At 43.6% G+C, this 16,097-nt stretch overlaps 1 protein-coding gene across 1 annotated transcript in view; it reads left to right on the top strand.

Moving 5' to 3' along the window:
* PTPRF (protein tyrosine phosphatase receptor type F) overlaps positions 1-16,097 on the top strand; it is a 1,261,345-nt gene that overhangs the window by 158,108 nt on the left and 1,087,140 nt on the right. The gene's annotated exons all lie outside the window — the stretch shown is intronic.

Below are 16,097 nucleotides of genomic sequence, written 5' to 3'. Positions count from 1 at the left end.
ATATTCGACCATAACCGTATGGGCAATAGACATTGTTGCAGAATGCCAGTAACTGGTATTAGCACTTTATACAGACATGATTAGTTAGTGTTCAATAATTACCGTATATCTAAGCAAGCAAAATCAGTGAGGAATAAAGATTATCACAGGTCATGTATAATCTATCAGACAAATTGCTCAACTGCTGTTGTGTCAACCATAACCAGTATCACAATATGCCAGAAAATAAGACCATAATCCACAAATAATTTAGATAAGATGTTATCCATAGTTGATACTTAAGTGATAATTGTATTGTAAAGCCATAAGTGAAGATGCAGATAAATATAAAAATAGAATAATGTATAATATTAAGTGAAACACAGTGAAAAATACTCCCCCATGCAGAAGTAAACATACATGGAGAAAAGCGGAACATTACAGAATGATTATATGATTATAAACAAATAAGAAAATGTTGAAAGACGTTCAGAGAAAATATCCATATATACATAAAACATTGTTAATTAGTTGTCATAGTAAATTGTAGAAGCAGAAGGACCTCTATGGATGTAGATTTTGTAAAGTTTGTACAATTACGAGAATCATATTAAAATGATGATTTAATCCTGCAGAAGCCAGTAGCTTTTTCTCCTCTCCATCACTCATACATCATACAGTCTAAACTCCCTTGATATAAGATGGAATTAAAATGAAATACAATGAAATACATGGAGAGTAATAAAATAACACCATTCCCAAACAATAAAACTCTAAATGCAAAAATTAAACAGGGATCTACTGATATCTTTTATAAAAAAGAAAAACTTAAGTTCTCATTATGGCCAGTTCGGGTTACAGTATTTAAAGTAAAAATCCATCTCGTCTCTCTTTGGGTGAAAATTTTTAGCCATTTCCCCTCTATGCCGCTTACCACTACTCTGTCGATACCACAGATTTTCAGAATGGAGCTGTTAAACTGATGAGATTTGCTGCTCCATTCTAACGGGAATAAAAGCTCCCTGTTCTGCCGATCAGTGTGTATCCCAGCCGTCAGAACCAACCCATTGAATATTATTCACTGGATAGGTGATAACTTGATTGGAGCAGCAATTTTGGTGCAGAAGTTTCTGCTGTAAATACTTAATGTGTGCACATATCCTTACTGAATGGTAACACCTGTAATGATGATACAGTTTAGTAACAGCTTAGCAGCGCTGGGTTAATGCAGAGAATGTGATCTTGCACTTTCACTGCAAGAGGGGCTTTGGAGGGTTGTGGGGTACCCCTCAGCATGCCACAACCTGGAAATTCAGGCTCAATTATTGCTAGAAATTCATGCCCTTTCTGGGGTGGGGGCTTCATGGTTACTAGTGTGCACTTTAGACAACAACTTACAGTGGTGTGAAAATGTGTTTGCCCCCTTCCTGATGTCTTATTCTTTTGCATGTTTGTCACATATAAATGTTTCAGATCACAAAACAAATTTAAATATAAGACAAAGATAACACAAGTAAATAAGATATGCAGTTTTTAAATGAAGGTCTTTATTATTTAGGGGAAAAGAAATCCAAACCTACAGGGCCCTGTGTGAAAAAGTGATTGCCCCCTAAACCTAATAACTGGTTGGGCCACCCTTCGCAGCAACAACTGCAATCAAGTGTTTGTGATAACTGGTAATGAATCTTGTACAACCCTCTGGAGGAATTTTGGCCACTCATCTTTCCAAAAGTCTTGTAATTTAGCCACATTGGAGGGTTTCCGATCATGAAGCACCTTTTTAAGGTCATGCTACAGCATCTCAATCAGATTAAGATCAGGATTTTGACTAGGCCAGTCCAAAGTCTTAATTTTATTTTTCTTAAGCCATTCAGAGGTGGACTTGCTGGTGCGTTTTGGATCATTATCTTGCTGCATAACCCAAGTGCACTTCAGCTTGAGATCACGAACAGATGGCCGGACATTCTGCAAAACAGCCCCAAACAATCACACTACAACCACCATATTTTACTGTTGGTATGATGTTCCTTTTCTGAAATGCTGTGTTACTTCTATTCCAGATGTAATGGGACATACACCTTCCAAAAAGTTCAACTGTTGTCTCATCTGTCCACAGAGTATTCTCCCAAAAGTCTTGGCGATCATCAAAATGTTTTCTGGCAAAACTGAGACGAGCCTTTATGTTCTTTTTACTCAGCAGTGGTTTTTGTCATCGAACTGTGCCATGCATGCCATTTTTACCCAGACTCTTTCGTATGGTGGAGTCATGAACACTGAACTTAACTGAAGCAAGTGAGGCCTGCAGTTCTTTGGATGTTTTCTGGGGTCTTTTGTGACCTCTTGGATGAGTCGTCGCTGTGCTCTTGGGGTACTTTTGATCGGCCAGCCACTCCTGGGAAGATTCACGACTGATCCATGTTTTCGCCATTTGTGGATAATGGATCTCACTGTAGATCGCTGGAGTCCCAAGGCTTTAGAAATGGCTTTGTAACCTCTTTCAGACTGATAGATCCCAAGTACTTTGTTTCACATTTGTTCCTGAATGTTTTTGGATCTCAGCATGATGTCTAGCTTTTGAGGATCTTTTGGTCTATTCACTTTGTCAGGCAGGTCCTATTTAAGTGATTTCTTGATTGAGAAGAGGTGTGGCAGTAATCAGGCCTGCATGTGGCTAGGGAAATTCAACTCTGCTTCCCAAAGATGTGATAAAACACAGTTAATTTATGTTTTAAGCGGGGGTGGAGGGGCAATCACTTTTGTTCTCACAGGACCCTGTAGGTTTGGATTTATTTTTCCCTTAATAATAAAGACCTTCATTTAAAAACTGCACTTTTTGTTTACTTGTGTTATCTTTGTCTTATATTTAATTTGTTTTGTGATCTGAAACATTTTATTATTACTATTATTATTATTATTATTTTAGTGTGACAAACGTGCAAAAGAATAAGAAATCAGGAAGCGGCAAACACTTTTTCACATTAGTGTGCATTTAAAAACCTCACCAGTCTTGGGCTATCCACTCTTTTAAAGAGAACCTGTCAGAACAATGCTGTAATGTAAAGACATGGCTGTCATGGCCCTGTAATACTGATTAAATTGTTACCTTTGGTGAAGAAATTTGCTTTGTGGTTCTTTAATCACCATTTTAATCTTTCTGATAATTGGATTTTGGTGCAGAGGGGCAGAACTGTACACTGGGTCTTCTCCTCCCTGTTTGTGATGTGCCAACCCTTCTAATTGCCTCCGGCATATGAATGACAGGTTTTAATCAGAGGAGTCAGGTCATTCAAAGACCAGGGCAGGCAAGGGGCTGGGAACCATAGACAGGGAGGAGAAGACCCAGTGCACAGTCCTGCCCCTGTGCATTGAAAGACAATTGGCAGAAAACTTAAATTGATGATTAAAGAAGAACAACAAAGCAGATTTCTGCACCAATGTAATGGGTCTTACAGCACCATTACATTCATGTCTTTACTTTACATTACAAAATCGTGCTGACAGATTCTCTCTAATTTTCTTTAATGGTCTCAGTATTTTGTTTAACCTGCTGTGGAACAGTGAAGAAGATTGACCTAAAGGAATGGAAAAAAGATAAATAAAGGTTGCAGTGAAGTTGGTCTCTGTTCAAACCTTGTGATGAATGTAAATGACTATCAAAGCCTGCCCGCCCGGCTTTAATATTATGTAAGAACATGCCACGCTTTCCCTCAGCGACTTGTTGGTAAAAGGTCAGTCTGTATCGAAAGAATGCTTTGACTTCAATGTAATTTATTTAGGATGAAAGGTTATGGAAGGGATGTGTTCCACTGATTAGATCATTGGAGAGTTGCAGCCTTTCAGCACCGGTCCTTTGTATAACCTTGGGACTGTATTGTGTCTCTATACACAGAGAAAAAATAACAATATTAAAACTCTGTTTACTGGGAGAATGTGAACATTGCTGTTGTAATGGAGAAGAAAGCCTATTATGTGTTTTGCAAATGCAGTAGTTTAACTGGTAATAGGATGAATAAAAATAATATATTTTACCCTCAGCAAGCAAAAACAGTAAAGGGAATTTAGTTATACCTGTGTTTTGTACCCTAAGCTTAAATCATAGTCTTGTGGAGTACAATGCGATAAATTAATTAAGAGACTTGTAGCACCTTCTGCCTGCCTTTGTGCAAGAAGCTCAATTTAAAACTCAACCATGAATACCTAAGCTACTGCAATGCTTTTCACATGGGATAAGCAATATAGCAAATCAGAAGAACTATACTACATTTCTAATTGGAGGTATTTGCTAGTATTATTAATATTACACCTACTACACATTGAGATAGGATCTTGGTGATTGGAATACCTCTTTAACTACTTTTGGACCAACAAGTGGTTACGTTCTAAAACCACATTGCATAGTAAAGCAGTTCTATGCGATTGTGCAGCTGGGGGAGCAAGGATCCAGGTGTAAGACACAGCCAGACTTCTCATAGAGAAGGCAGGGACGGTTTGTTACCGTCTCTGCCTTCTCAATCACTAAATAAATACACAGCGCTGAACAAGTGCTGTCTGTGTAGTAATATGAAGCACTATCAGTGTTCCTAAGAGACCCAGTCTGGTCTGCTATGCAACCAGGAGGCTGCATTTCCACTGAAACTGGAGCTAATATACCAGCCCCAGTTACAGGGGAAATCAGGTATAATAAATACAAAACATCTAAATATTGAAATGACCTCTCAAACAGACACACATTTCTTTTATTTTTCCTTGGAAATAACCTCATATCAGCAAAAAAAAGTGTGTGTGACAGTGACTGAAAAATTAAGCCCCATGTATCACAACAAAAGTTGTAAAAATTATTTGAATATTCAAGCGAAAATTTTCTTTACAGCTCTTTAAGCTCCATGAACGAAAAACCTGAAAATGTGCCTGCTCTGGAATAAATGGCCTAGTTTTGAACTGATGAAAGTATGATACGGTATACTGGATATTGTAACTATTTGTGTTTTTTTTATAGTCTCTCACAAGCAGAATTGCATATAGGAGACATAGGGAACACTTAAAAAGCAAAGAGGAAAGGTGAAGAGAAATCAAAGTCCCTGCAGCTGCTCTGGGAAGGAAACATTCATCCTTATTTATCTTATTTATAATTACATTTTGAACAAATGCAAAATTTAGTTTCAATGTATTACAGCATAATTTATTTATTTATCCCCTCTCTTCTAAAAATTTGTAAAACAATTTTTGGTGCTAACTAGCTGCTCTTGGCTGATACAGTTCTTATATGTCTCTATTTAGTACTGTTACTTTGAATGCTTATTAGGTCATTAAGAAATAATTACTTAAACATGCACTTTGGTGTTGCTTAATTTCAGTTGGAATATTAAAGACAGGTTAGGACCAGTACTTTTCTGATATAGGCAGGCTTGAAGGAGCTGTCCAGGCTTGCGGTGACAAATGTGCACGCTGTCAGGATTCTCCAACATTGCCGGTGTAAGCGGGTGGTCAAGTGACCGCATGTATTGCATTTGCGTACTTGTGGTTGTATTCCGACTAGATGTGCTTGTCCTCTCTCAGTGCACTTCTATTTCACTTCTTTGATTGACAGCAGAGCCGGCTGTCAATCAAAGGGCCGGCATACTGCTGCCGCTCACAGTATAGTGAGCAGTGACTGTAGACACACCGACACGCTTCTACGACTGAAAACCCATGGCTCCAGAAAGGAATTTAGTCCATTTTCTCCCTGTAGCCGCACTTTCAATACGGCGGCTGGGCAGAATTGTAACACTATATTTATCTGCAGGTAATTGGCATTTTTTGATGTGACACGTTCCCTTTAAGGATGATAAATTCTAAACTTGAGATTTTATGTTTTTCAGCTATAAAAGCCATCTTAATATAAGGTATTAATTAATTTTACATTTCTAGTAGTTCATTTTGATTGTGGTCAGTGTCTTTGCTCCTTTTAGTGCTCCACACAGTTTCAGTCCAGATTAACACGTCACTCTTGATACTTTCTACCTCTTCTATGGTAAATAGTTGTTTGGTTTGATTGCTGGTTGCTTGTTTATTTTTTTCTGACCCGAGGCAGAATGTTTTAATAATTGAAGGTCTCTTGATTGAAATTACACATTAGCACTGTAACATATTATTCAGGTCATAGCCAGACCTCGGTGGTGATTTTTACTGCCTAGAAATCAGCATCATTAAGAGAGAGCAGTGACAAGGCAGAGACGCATCAGATTGTTTATAGATGGCTCTGTTGTCTTTATTTTTATCCAACACAAATCCATAGAATATATTGACAATTGCAGCTATATGGCAGTCACTTATTGTTATTTATTTGTTTTCTTATTGTTCTATTTTTTTCTACTTACTGTATTTTTCGGACTATAAGATGCACCGGACCATAAGACGCACCTAGGTTTTAGAGGAGGAAAATAGGAAAAAAAATATTTAAGCAAAAAATGTGGTCATGATGCCCTGTTATAGGGGAGGGAGTCTGCTGCTGACACTGGTATTGGGGTAATGTCCCTCAGTTCTGTTAATATCATCCATCCTGGTATGTATGGCCCCTCCTTCCTGATATACGTGGCCCCCATCCCATCTTGGTATACGTGGCCCTCATCTCCATCCTGGAATGCATGGCACCCCTTGATCCCCCATCCTGGTATTCATGGCACCACTTGATAACCCATCCTGGTGTGCATGGCAACCCTTGATCCTCCATCCTGGTATGCATGGCTCCCCTTGATCACCCATCCTGGTATGCATGACACCCCTTGATCCCCCATTCTGATATTTATGGCACCCCTTGAGTCCCCATCCAGGTATGCATGGCACCCCTTGATCACACATCCTGGTATGTATGGCCCCCCTCATCCCCATCCTGGTATACATGGCACCCCTTGATTCCCCCATCCTGGTATGCATGGCACCCCTTGATATCCCATAATGGTATGCATGGCACCCCCCTGATCCCCATCCTGGTATGTATGGCACCCCTTGGTCACCCATCCTGGTATGTATGGCACCCCTTGAGCCCCCATCCTGGTATGTATGTCACCCCTTGAGCCCCCATCCTGGTATGCATGGCACCCCTTGAGCCCTCATCCTGGTATGCTTGGCACCCCTTGAGCCCCCATCCTGGTATGCATGGCACCCTTTGAGCCCCCATCCTGGTATGCATGGCACCCCTTGAGCCCCCATCCTGGTATGCATGGTACACCTTTATCCCCCATCCTGGTATGCATGGCACCCCTTTATCCCCCATCCTGGTATGATTGGCACCCCTTGAGCCCCCATCCTGTTATGCATGGCACCCCTTTAGCCCCCATCCTAGTATGTATGGCACCCCTTGAGCCCCCATCCTGGTATGTATGGCACCCCTTGAGCACCCATCCTGGTATGCATGGCACCCCTTGAGCCCCCATCCTGGTATGTATGGCACCCCTTGAGCCCCCATCCTGGTATGTATGGCACCCCTTGAGCCCCCATCCTGGTATGTATGGTGTTAGAACCATTCTGTTTGTTTTTTCCATCTTGTGTTTTGTGGTCATGTGACCACCTGCCTTTATATTCCAGCTCCGCCCTTTTGGCTGTGCTGGACTTCAGTGTTGTCTGACTGTTTTTCTAGCCAGGTGCTTTGGTGCCTATCTCTGTCAGTTCGCTTGGTCCTTCTGGGACCTCTAGTACCTTTTTGTCAGTTTCTCTTTTTGTGTTCTGCAACAACTTATCTGTTTAGGAGGTGTCCCATTTTTGTTCCAGTCCTTAGTTCTTTTAGGGACCCCTCCCCTTATGCTATAGGTCTTCGTACAGACTAGCCGAGGACTAAGGCGGGTCTGTTCGCTAGGAACAGGCAGCCCGCTACATCGTAGGGATTCAGCTTAGCCTTACTGTAGGGACAGTTTTCCCCTATCTTTCCTTAGTACTTGTTGCAGATCATAACAGTAAGTCCAGCCCAAAAAAAAAAACTAAAGGAAAGAAATTCGGGGATCAGTATGGGTTTCGTCCAGGATTTGGCTCAACGCTTGCAGGGATTGTCTCTGGAGGTGGCCGAGCTCCAGCAACATGTGAGTAGCTGTTCTGGAGTGCATTTTGTGGAACCCAAAGTAGGACTGCCTGATGTTTTTTATGGTAAACAGCAAGATTTTTTTTCCTTTAAAAATGCTTGTTATATTTTTGTTTGAGACCAAGGTCCTCTGGGAATGAATCACAGCGCATTGGTTTTATTATGTCACTTTTGCGCAAAGAACCACAGGGGTGGGCCTTTTCTCTCCAAAATAATGATCCATGCTTAAGGTCTGTAGAATAATTTTTGTCGGCTATGGGTCTATTATATGACGATCCTGATCGAATCTCAACTGCTGAGGCAGAACTCAGGCGTTTGAATCAGGGGTCAGGTGATGTTGAAAATTATTGCACACACTTTAGAAGTTGGGCTTCAGAAGTCAAATGGAATGATCCTGCTCTGAAATGTCAATTACTTGCTGGTCTGAGTGAAAGGGTTAAGGATTTCCTAATTGCATTCCCCGCACCTGAGACTCTGCTGGATGCCATGCAATTAGCTGTTCGTGTGGATAGGAGACTGAGATTTATGCAGAATGAGGTAAAGACTCATGTAATGCCAGGTCCTAGTCCCCAAAAAATCTGCTCTGACGGTGGAGAACCGATGGAGGTTGGGGCAAAGTCGCTCTCCTGTCAGGAAAGAGACCGGAGGTTCGCCGAGGGATTGTGTCTTTATTGTGTTAAAGCTGACCATTTGATTAAATATTGTGAGCTCCGTTTAAGTAAAGGGAAAAAAAAGGTCAGTTACGTCCGTATAGCTTGTTTACGCTCTGCAGGAGTATTTCTTTCAGGGAGTACTACTTTGCAGGAAAATTTGATTGAATTTCAGGTATTTGTGGATTGTGGTTCAACACTTAATGTGATTGATAAAGGGTTTTTGGAAAAACTTAAATTGAAATCCAAACCTTTGTCATCACCTATTTCTGTGATTGCAGTTGATAACACTCCCTTGAAATGTATTACTCACAAGGTTGCTGCATTTCCCCTCACTATCAATGGAGTTCACCAAGAAATTTTGGACCTGGTTATATTAGTTAATTTACCCTCTCTGGTCGTTCTAGGTTTACCTTGGTTAAAACTGCACAATCCTGTACTGGACTGGTCTACTAATGTGATTAAGTCTTGGAGTCCAAAGTGCTATGATAAATGTTGTAATGTTCGCATTGCGGCTGTGGAAAAAGGGGAATTACCGGTACCTATTCAAGATTTTTGGAGGGTTTTTTCAGAGGAGGAGTCGCAAGTTTTACCTCCTCATAGGGATTATGATTGCGCCATTGAGTTTGTTCCTGGAGCTACTCTTCCCAAGAGGCGCTTGTTTAATCTGACTATCCCTGAAAGAAAGGCCTTGGAGGAGTACATACATACTAGCCTGGCTGGTGGTCACATTAGACCTTCTAAGTCGCCTGTCGCAGTTGAATTTTTCTTTGTTAAAAAAAGGACGGGAGTTTACGTCCATGTCTGCATTTTCGTGAAATTAATAAGATTACCGTATGCAATTCCTACCCATTGCCGTTAATTCCTGACTTGTTTAACCAGTTGGTGGGGGCCAAGTGGTTATCTAAAATTGATCTCCGGGGGGCATACAATTTGTTACGAGTGAAGGAGGGTGATGAATGGAAAACTGCTTTTAACACTCCTTTAGGTCATTTTGAGAATCTGGTGATGCCTTTTGGTCTTACCAATGCACCTGCATTTTTTCAGAACCTTATTAATGACATCCTGAGACCTTTGATTGGTAAGAATGTGGTTGTGTATTTGGATGACATTTTGATTTATTCACCAGATCTAGAGTCCCATTGGCAGAGTGTACGTGAAGTTTTGCAGTTGTTGAGTGATAATTCACTCTTTGCTAATCTGGAGAAATGTGAATTCGCTGTGCAGAAAATTAGTTTTTTGGGCTACATTGTCTCCAGTGAGGGCTTTGAGATGGACCCAGTGAAGGTTCAGGCTGTGCAGGAATGGCCTAGGCCTATTGGTTTGAAATCTATACAGAGATTTTTTGGTTTTGCCAATTATTACAGGAAATTCATTAAGAATTTTTCTGTAATTGTTAAGCCTCTAAACGATCTCACCAGGAAAGGTGCGAATACGGTCCAGTGAACTACTGAGGCCATTGAAGCGTTTAAGTATCTTAAAGAGAGGATCAGTTCTACCCCTATCCTTATGCAGCCTGATGAGACCAAGCCTTTTTTGGTCGAGGTCGATGCTTCATCGTTGGGGGTCGGAGCAGTTTTGTCTCAGGAGAACAGAGATGGAGTACATCCTTGTGCCTTCTTTTCGAAAAAATTTTCGGAAACCGAACTGAATTGTGATGTTGGAAATCGGGAGTTGCTGGCTGCTAAACTCGCGTTTGAACATTGCCGTCATTTTTTGGAAGGCGCTAGATTTCCTATTCAGGTTTTCACAGATCATAAGAATTTGATCTATCTGGATGCTGCCAAGCGCTTGAATGCCCGTCAAGCTAGGTGGGCACTTTTTTTTTCACGGTTTCATTTTTCTGTTACCTATATCCCTGGTACTAAGAATGTTAAAGCCGATGTTTTATCTCGGTCGGTGCTGAGGAGGAGGAGAGCATTTTACAGAAAGGAGTTGTGGTGGCGGCATTGGACTCCGTTTTGGAGAATGGGATTCTGAAAGTTCAAGATGATGCTCCATCTAACACTCCCCATGGGAGGTTGTTCGTGCCTAGAACCTTTAGGAGAGATTTGTTTGTGGAGTGTCATGAGTCTCGGTTGGCAGGTCATCCAGGAATTTCGGAGACTAAGAAACTTATCAGTCGCAGTTTTTGGTGGCCTGGATGGCAGAAGGAAGTAATCAAGTGGGTGCATCAATGTACGGTGTGTGCTAGGTCAAAGGCTTCACATACTCCTGCGGGGTTGTTTTGCCCTCTGGAGGATCCTAGTGCGCCTTGGACGCATCTCACAATGGATTTTATTACTGATCGTCCCGTGTCCGAGGGTTTTACTGTCATCTGGGTGGTCGTGGACCGTTTTAGTAAGATGTGTCGTTTGGTTCCATTCATTAAGTTGCCCTGCGCCAAGACACTTGGTAAGGCGTTTGTTAAGGAGATTGTCAAGCTTCATGGCATTCCCACTGATATTGTTTCTGATAGAGGACCTCAGTTTGTGGCTCGCTTTTGGTGTGCTTTTTGTGACAGGTTGGGAGTCCATTTGTCATTTTCGTCTGGGTATCCTCCTAAGTCTAATGGAGAGACTGAAAGAAAGAACCAGGATGTTGAACAGTTTTTGCTTTGTTTTGTGGTGGACAAACAAGAGGTGTGGTCGGAGTTTCTGCCTCTCGCAGAATTTGCTCTTAACAATCATACATCCTCCTCTGCTGGGTGTTCTCCTTTTTTTTGTTGTACTGGGAGACATCCGTCTTTTGGTTCGTTCTCCAAATTGGGGTCGGCAGTGCCGGAGGAGGAGAGCTTTTCTTGTGATTTGGAGAGAGTTTGGACTAATGTACGTTGCAACTTTCAAGAGGCTAACAAGAAGTCCAAGAAGTATTTTGACAGGAAACATAAGGAGGTTTTGTTTACTGTGGGTGACATGGTTTGGTTGTCCTCAAAGAACCTGCGGTTGAGGATTCCCTCTAAAAAACTGGGTCCGAAGTTTGTGGGTCCATTTAAAGTGCTTCAGGTTGTTAACCCGTCTGCGGTTAGGTTGGATGTCCCTACTTCCTGGAAGATTAATCCTGTGTTTCATGTTTCCTTGTTGAAAAGGGCTGATGTATCAGATAGGGATTCCACTGTCACAGTTCCTCCTGTGTGGAAGACGGCGAATATGAAATTTCTCGTATCTTGAATTCTAGATGGCATAGAGGGAGATTACAGTATCTTGTCTCCTGGAAGGGTTTCGGTCCCGAAGATAACTCCTGGGTAAGGGCAGATGATGTCTCTGCTCCTAGGCTTGCTAGAGCTTTCCACAAGAGGTTTCCTGATAGGCCTGGGCCTGGAGGATACGGAGGATCCTCATAAAAGAGGGGGTACTGTTAGAACCCTCCTGTTTGTTTTTTCCATCTTGTGTTTTGTGATTACGTGACCACCTGCCTTTATATTCCAGCTCTGCCCTTTGGCTGTGCTGGACTTCAGTGTTGCCTGACTGTTTTTCTAGCCAGGTGCTTCGGTGCCTATCTCTGTCAGTTCGCTTGGTCCTTCTGGGACCTCTATTACCTTTTTGTCAGTTTCTCTTTTTGTGTTCTGCAACAACTTATCTGTTTAGGAGGTGTCCCATTTTTGTTCCAGTCCTTAGTTCTTTTAGGGACCCCTCCCCTTATGCTATAGGTCTTCGTTCAGACTAGCCGAGGACTAAGGCGGGTCTGTTCGCTAGGAACATGCAGCCCGCTACATCGTAGGGATTCAGCTTAGTCTTACTGTAGGGACAGTTTTTCCCTATCTTTCCTTAGTACTTGTTGCAGATCATAACACATAGCACCCCTTGAGCCCCCATCCTGGTATGCATGGCACCCCTTGAGCCCCCATCCTGGTATGCATGGCACCCCTTGAGCCCCCATCTTGGTATGCATGGCACCCCTTGATTACCCATCCTGGTATGCATGGCACCCCTTTATCCTCCATCCTGATATTCATGGCAACCCTTGATTCCCCCATCCTGGTATTCATGGCGACCCTTGATTCCCCCATCTTGGTATTCATGGCACCCCTTGAGCCCCCATCCTGGTATGCTTGGCACCCCTTGAGCCCCCATCCTGGTATGCATGGTACCCCTTGAGCCCCCATCATGGTATGCTTGACACCCCTTGAGCCCCCATCCTGGTATGCATGGCACCCTTGAGCCCCCATCCTGGTATGCTTGGCACCCCTTGAGCCCCCATCCTGGTATGCTTGGCACCCCTTGAGCCCCCATCCTGGTATGCTTGGCACCCCTCAAGCCTTCATTTTGGTATGCTTAGCACCCCTTGAGCCCCCATCCTGCTGCCCACAAAAAAATAAACAATCATATTCACCTCCTCTCTCCTCCAACACTGTCCCGCTCTGCTGCTGACACTCTAACTGTGTGAACCGCGCATGGCGGGGCGCGCATGGCTTCCCTGCCATGCACCCTCACACAGTGTGAGAGCGCGCACACTGTACCGCAGTTCGGCTCCTGCTGCCTCTCTGTGGTCAGTGCAGGGCCGGCACCAACACCCTGCGCACCCGGGCAAGTGCCGGGGCCCTGAGCAGGCGGGGGGGGCCCACTCGGCGTCGCGCACCCAGCCGCGTTATGGGACCCATGAGCGGTGGAGAGCGGTGTCAGCGCCCACTCCCCCCCGCTTGCTCAGGGCCCCGGCAGCCGGCGAAACAATACTTACCTCTCCCCGTGCCTCCGCAGCAGCTCCAGTCTCTTCTGCGTCCTCTGACTGTGACGTCTCAAGTCAGAGGGTGCGGTGACGTCTTTACACCGCGCTTTCTCCTGAGCCGTCACAGCGGGAAGACACCGGCGATGCTGGAGTCCAGAGAGAAGCAGCGGCAGTGTTAAGAACTGCTACAAGCACTAAGGAAAGATAGGAAAACTGTCCCTACAATAGGACTAACCTGAATCCCTACGATGCAGCGGGGGACCTGTTCCTAGTGAACAGACCCGCCTAAGTCCTCGGCTAGTCTGAACGCAGGCCTATAGATATAAGGGAGGGGTCCCTACAAGAACTAAGGACTGGGATATAGATGGACACCTCCTAGCAGAAATTGTAGCAGAGCAAAGAAAACAAACAAAAAGTACTAGTGGTCCAAGGACCAAGCGAACTACAGAGTTAGGTACAAAGGCACTTGGCTAGCTTGAGAGTAAATGAAACACTGAAGTCCAGCAAGGCCAGAAGGGCAGAGCTGGATTATATAGGCAGAAAGTCATGTGACCAACAAAATATAAAAAAGACTAACAGGAGGGTTCTAACAGTACCCCCTCTTCTATGAGGATCCTCCGGATCCTCCAGGACCAGGTCTCTCAGGAAACCTCCTGTGAAATGCACCGACAAGTCTAGGAGCAGAGACATCATCCGCCTTTACCCAGGAGTTATCCTCGGGACCGAAACCTTTCCAAGCGACGAGATACTGCAATCTCCCTCTATGCCATCTAGAATTAAGAATGCGAGAAATTTCATATTCACCGTCTTCCACCACCGGAGGAACAGAGACAGTGGCGTCCCTATCCGAAACATCAGCTTTTTTCAATAAGGAAACATGAAACACCGGATTAATCTTCCAGGCGGTGGGAACCTCCAACCTAACAGCAGATTGGTTAACTACCTGAAGTACCTTAAACGGCCCTACAAATTTCAGGCCCAATTTCTTAGAAGGAATCCTCAACCGCAGATTCTTAGAGGACAACCAAACCATGTCACCAACCGTAAACAAAACCTTTCGACATTTCCTGTCAAAGTACCTCTTAGATTTTTTGTTAGCCTCTTGAAGGTTACAACGTACATCAGTCCAAACTCTCTCCAAATCACCGGAAAAATTCTCCTCCTCCGGCACAGCCGATACCAATTTGGAGAATGACCCAAACGATGGATGTCTCCCAGTACAACAAAAAAAAGGAGAACACCCAGCAGAAGAGGATGTATGGTTGTTAAGAGCAAATTCAGCAAGTGGCAGAAACTCAGACCACCCCTCTTGATTGTCAGCCACAAAACAATGCAAAAACTGTTCAACATCCTGGTTCTTTCTTTCTGTCTGTCCATTAGACTCAGGATGATATCCAGATGAAAATGACAAATGAACTTCCAACCTGTCACAAAAGGCACGCCAAAAACGAGCCACGAACTGAGGTCCCCTATCGGAAACAATGTCGGTAGGAACGCCATGGAGTCTGACAATTAACAAAAGCCTTAGCGAGTGTCTTAGCGCAGGGCAGTTTGATGAAAGGAACCAAGTGACACATCTTGCTAAAACGGTCCACGACCACCCAGATGACAGTGAAACCCTCAGAGGCAGGAAGGTCAGTAATAAAATCCATAGCAAGATGCGTCCAAGGTGTACTAGGAACCTCCAGAGGGCAAAGCAACCCCGCAGCAGGAGCATGTGAAGACTTAGATCTAGCACACACAGTACATTGATGCACCCACTTAATTACTTCCTTCTGCCACCCAGGCCACCAAAAACTGCGACCTACAAGTCTCTTAGTCTCAGAAATTCCTGGATGACCTGCCAACCGAGACTCATGACACTCCACAAACAAATTTCTCCTAAAGTTCCTAGGCACAAACAACCTCCCATGGGGAGTGTTAGACGGGGCATCCTCCTGGGCCTTCGGAATCCCATCTTCCAAAACAGAGTCCAATGCTGCTATCACAACACCTTCCTGTAAAATGCTCTCCTCCTCCTCGGCACCAACCATGGGAGAAAAGCTGCGAGATAAAGCATCAGCTTTTACATTCTTGGTACCCGGGATGTAGGTAACAGAAAAATTAAACCGCGAAAAAAAAAGTGCCCACCTAGCCTGACGGGCATTCAAGCGCTTGGCAGCATCAAGATAGATCAGATTCTTATGATCAGTGAAAACCTGAATGGGAAATTTAGCACCTTCCAAGAGATGACGCCAGTGTTCAAATGCGTTTTTAATAGCCAGCAATTCCCGATTACCAACATCGTAATTAAGTTCGGTCTCAGAAAATTTTTTTGAAAAAAAAGCACGGGGATGTACTCCATCCTTGTTTTCCTGAGACAAAACATCACCGACCCCCACTGAAGAAGCATCAACCTCGACCAAAAAAGGCTTGGTCTCATCAGGCTGCATAAGGATGGGGGCAGAACTGAACCTCTCCTTGAGATACACAAAAGCTTCAATGGCCTCCGTAGTCCACTGAACCGTATTCGCACCTTTCCTGGTGAGATCGGTCAGCGGCTTAACAATTATAGAAAAATTCTTAATGAATTTTCTGTAATAATTGGCGAAACCCAAAAATCTCTGTATCGATTTCAAACCAATAGGCCTAGGCCATTCCTGCACCGCCTGAACCTTCACCGGGTCCATCTCAAAGCCCTCGCTGGAGATAATGTAGCCCAAAAAACTAATTCTCTGCACAGCGAACTCACATTTCTCCAGCTTAGCAAAAAGTGAATTGTCACTTAACAACTG

Source organism: Phyllobates terribilis, unplaced genomic scaffold (genome assembly GCF_046119375.1).
Source record: "Phyllobates terribilis strain yellow unplaced genomic scaffold, ASM4611937v1 Scaffold_8__6_contigs__length_399053987, whole genome shotgun sequence".
NCBI lineage: Eukaryota > Metazoa > Chordata > Amphibia > Anura > Dendrobatidae > Phyllobates > Phyllobates terribilis.
The sequence above is the reverse complement of the archived record's forward strand: the minus strand, read 5'-3'. Positions and strand labels throughout refer to the sequence as shown.